Source organism: Choloepus didactylus, chromosome X (genome assembly GCF_015220235.1).
Source record: "Choloepus didactylus isolate mChoDid1 chromosome X, mChoDid1.pri, whole genome shotgun sequence".
In the NCBI taxonomy this organism is placed as follows: domain Eukaryota; kingdom Metazoa; phylum Chordata; class Mammalia; order Pilosa; family Megalonychidae; genus Choloepus; species Choloepus didactylus.
Window position 1 is genome coordinate 152,280,075 of NC_051334.1, and position 4,619 is coordinate 152,284,693.

The window sequence follows — 4,619 nt, forward strand, 5'->3', positions numbered from 1 at the left end:
ATGGGATCAGACACCCAGGGGAGTGAATCTCCCTGGCAACGTGGAATATGACTCCCGGGGAGGAATGTAGACCTGGCATTGTGGGATGGAGAACATCTACTTGACCAAAAGGGGGATGTGAATGGAAATGAAATAAACTTCAGTGGGAGAGAGATTCCAAAAGGAGCCGAGAGGTCACTCTGGTGGGCACTCTTACGCACAATATAGACAACCCTTTTTAGGTTCTAACGAATTAGGGTAGCTGGTGGTAGATACCTGAAACTATCAAACTACAACTCAGAACCCATGAATCTTGAAGACAATTGTATTAAAATGTAGCTTATGAGGGGTGACAATGGGATTGGAAAAGCCATAAGGACCACACTCCCCTTGGTCTAGTTTATGGATGGACGAGTAGAAAAATAGGGGAAGGAAACAAACAAACAAACAAACAGACAAAGGAGCATATGGCAGTGTTCTTTTTTACTTTAATTGCTCTTTTTCACTTTAATTATTATTCTTGTTATTTTTGTGTATGTGGTAATGAAGGTGTCAGGGATTGATTTTGGTGATGAATATACAACTATGTAATGGTACTGTGAACAATCAAATGTACGATTTGTTTTGTATGACTGCGTGGTGTGTGAATGCATCTCAATAAAATGAATATTAAAAAAAAATAGCACAATAACCTGTGATGGTAGCACAATATTGTGAGTACTCTGAACAAAGATGAGTGTGAGTACTGATGAAAGAAGGCGGCTAGGGGTATGTATGATACCAGAAAGAAAGATAGAGGATAAAGACTGAGACTGTATAATATAGTGAAACCTAGTGTGGTCAATGATGGTGATTAAGTGTACTAATATATGAAAATTTTTACATCAGGGAGGACAAATTAATGTCAACATTGTAAGGTGTTGAAAACTGGATGGTATGGGGGAATATACAACCAATGCAAACTAGAGTCTATAGTTAACAGTAACATTGTAAGATGCTCCCATTAATTGTAAAAAGGCACTATACCAAAGCTAAATGTCTATAAGAGAGGGATATAGGGATGGGTATGAGATTTTTGGTGTTGTTGTTGTATGACCTTTTCATTGTATTGTATTTTATTTTATTTTATTTTTTCTTCTATCTTTCTTTGTTCTTCATTTTTTTCTCCTTTTCCTCTTTCATTGCAGAAGAAATGAAAATGTCCTCATATAGGTTATGGTGGTAAATGCATGACTATGTGATTATACTGGGAATCATTGATTCTTTACTTAGGCTGGATTATATGGTGTGTGAAAACACTGTTTAAAAAATAAACCGTGGGATACAAGTGCTGGTGAAAATGTGGAGAGAGGGATGTACCTATCACTTTTGGTGGAGAAGTAGAATGGCACAACCCATCTAGAGGGCAGAGTGGTGGTTTCACAGGAAGCTATGCATGGGGTTGCCATATGCTCCTGCAACCCTGTTATTTATTGTATACTTGAAGGAACTGAGAGTAGGGACATGAGTGGACATTTGCATACTGGTGTTTGTGGCAGCAGTATTCACGATTTGCAATGGATGGAAGTGGCCTAAGAGTACATTGACTGATAAACCGAATGGTGAATTGTGGTATATACATCTGTTCCAGTTTGCTAATGCTGCCATCATGCAAAATACCAGTAATGGACTGGCTTTTATAAAAGGGGTTTATTTAGTTACACAGTTACAATGTTAAGGCCATAAAGTGTCCAAGGTAAGACATCAACAATTGGGTACCTTCACTGGAGAAAGGCTATTGCCATCTGGAAAACCTCTGTTAGCTCGGAAGGCACATGGCTGGCATCTGCTTGCTCCCAGGTTGCGTTTCAAAATGGTGTTCTCCAAAATGTCTGTGTCAGCTTCCAACAGCCATCTTCAAAATGTGTCTCTTAGATGCAGCTAGCTATAAGCTCCTTCTGTCTGAGCTTGTATAGGGCTCCAGTGAACTAATCAAGGCCCACACTGAATGGGCAGGGCCAAGTCTCCATGGAAATTATCTAATCAGAGTTTCACCTACAGTTGGATGAGTCACATCTCCATTGAAACAACCTAATCCAAAGGTTCCAACTTAATCAGCACTAATATACCTGTCCCTACAAGATTGCATTAAAGAATATGGCTTTTTATGGGGGACATAATATATACAAACCGGCACAACATCCAATAGAATATTGAGTGGCACCCAGAAGGAATGAAGTTGTGAGGTATGCAACTAGGTGAATGGACCTTTAGGACAGTAGGTTGAGGGAAATAAGGCAGAAATGAGAATACAAATACTTAACACCTCACTAATATGGACTAACAATAATGTGGAAACTCTGAGAATTGAATTTGGGAGCATGGGTTATCAATGAAAGGCTTATTGTAATGTTTCCAAAATTGTAAGCTCTTACAGTAGTTACATCTATTCCTGAGTTGTAATGGTTATTTCTAAATTCTGAGACGCTGAGCTGTTTGCGTGTGACCTGGTTGGTCCCTGGAGCTTCGGGTGTCTGTGTGGCACGTGGGACGTGGAGCCAGATTTTTGGCAGCTGTGAATGTCAGCATTGCCCCATGCAGTAATGGTTAAAGAGGCTGAAAAGAAGATGAGACTTGGATTGGAGATATGAACGAAATAGACTTGATTGACATTGGGGTGGATCAGACTAAAGGGTAGAGGATGATATTAACTGTGTTTTAAAACTTCGGCTTCTGTGTGGGACCAAAGGAAGAGATATGTATTTGGTGCAAAATCTATATTTTCTGTAGCACACTATATAATTTAACTTGTATGGTCAGTTTAGACAAACACGATAATTACATGGAACCTTGAATAGGGAGTGAGATCTGATTGGTTTGCACAGGTTAGCATGAAGTCCTGATACAACCCAGAGTAATTTGGGCAGAGAATAAAAAGTATTTGCAAAGCCCCCTTGAGAGACTGTGAAAAAATGTGGAAATATTAAACTTCCCTAGCTGGGGAATTCCTGATATTCTCACAAGTGTTGGGGACTACCAATTTAGTAGGCCCAGCCCTCGACTTCGGGGCTTGCCCTTATGAAGCTTGTTACTGCAAAGGAGAGGCTAAGTCTACTTATAATTGTGCCTGATGGTCACCTCCAGAAAACCTCTTTTTTTGCTAAGATGTGGCCTCTCTCTCTAAGCCAACACTGCAGGTAAACTCACTGCCTGCCCCCCCCCCCCCCCCATGTGAGACGTGACTCCCAGGGGTGTAAATCTCCCTGGCAACATGAGGCGTGACTCCTGGGGATGGGCCTGGACCCAACATCATAGGATTGAGAGAGCCTTCTGGACCAAATGGGAGAAGAGAAATGAAACAAAATAAAGTTTCAGTGGCTGAGAGATTTCAAATGGAGTCAAGAGGTCTTTCTGGGGATAACTCATATGCATTATATAGATATCCCTTTCTAGTTTTTAGTTTATTAGAATAGCTAGAAGGAAATATCTGAAACTGTTGAACTGCAATCCAGTATCCTTGATTCTTGAAGATGATCGCATAACTATATAGCTTATATGGTATGACCATGTGATTGTGAAAATCTTATGACTCACAGTCCCTTTACCCAGCATATGGACAAATGAGTAGAAAAATGGGGACAAAAAAGTAAATGAATAATGGGAGGGGGAGAGTATGGGATGTTTGGTTGTTCTTTTTTATTTTTATTTTTATTTTTATATTTTAGAGTAATGAAAATATTCAAAAATTGGTGGTGATATATGCAAAACAATATGATGATACTGTGAACAACTGTTGTACACTTTGGATAATTGCATGGTATGTGAATCTATTTTGATAAAATTGCATTTAAATATATATATACATTATATATATATAATATATATACATTATATATATCCCAGAGACCTTACCGTGATCACAGACTTGGAATTACCTTGAAAATTCCATAGAGGTCTCTTGCTGTTACTCAGATTGATGCTCTGTTCACTCAGTGAATTATTGCCCCCCTTCCTTTCATATTATTATGAAAAGAGAAAGCAGATCCACGTGGAGAAGTATTTCTCCATATTTTTTAATGGAGTTAAGAGCAGGAATGAGATCACACAAAAAGGAGACAACTGGAAATTAATTGGCTATTTGTGCAAAGTGAAAATTCTGCATAAAGAAAAGCAGAAGTAAAACTGAAGACGTTAATCCTAGAAGAGTATAAGAAGTATTAAGAAGGAATAAGAATATTCCTTGACCCATAGGAATCAAGGAATATTAAATCATTTCTATTCTATAAAAAGAAAATCTTTTTATGTCTGCAAATTATTCCTTGATACAGAAATACATATTTCTCATTTGCAACATCTTTCTCTGTTATTAGAAATGATCGTGATGCTATTTGGGGGATGGGATGGAATGTAGTGCTTTGGTTGAGTACAAACACATTGTTAGTTGTAGCCAAGAGATAGAATCAGAAAGATCTGGAGCTGCCATACCATGTATGACCACAATTACAAATGTTGATTAAATTAAATGTAGGAAATACATGTTAAAATGTAATTTACTCCTCTTCACAAATTCATGTGTATCAAAAATTTCCAAGAAGCCTTCTCTGATTAACCTCACAAAGCTTATCTCCTTATTTATCATGCAGGGTATTTGAACACATCTT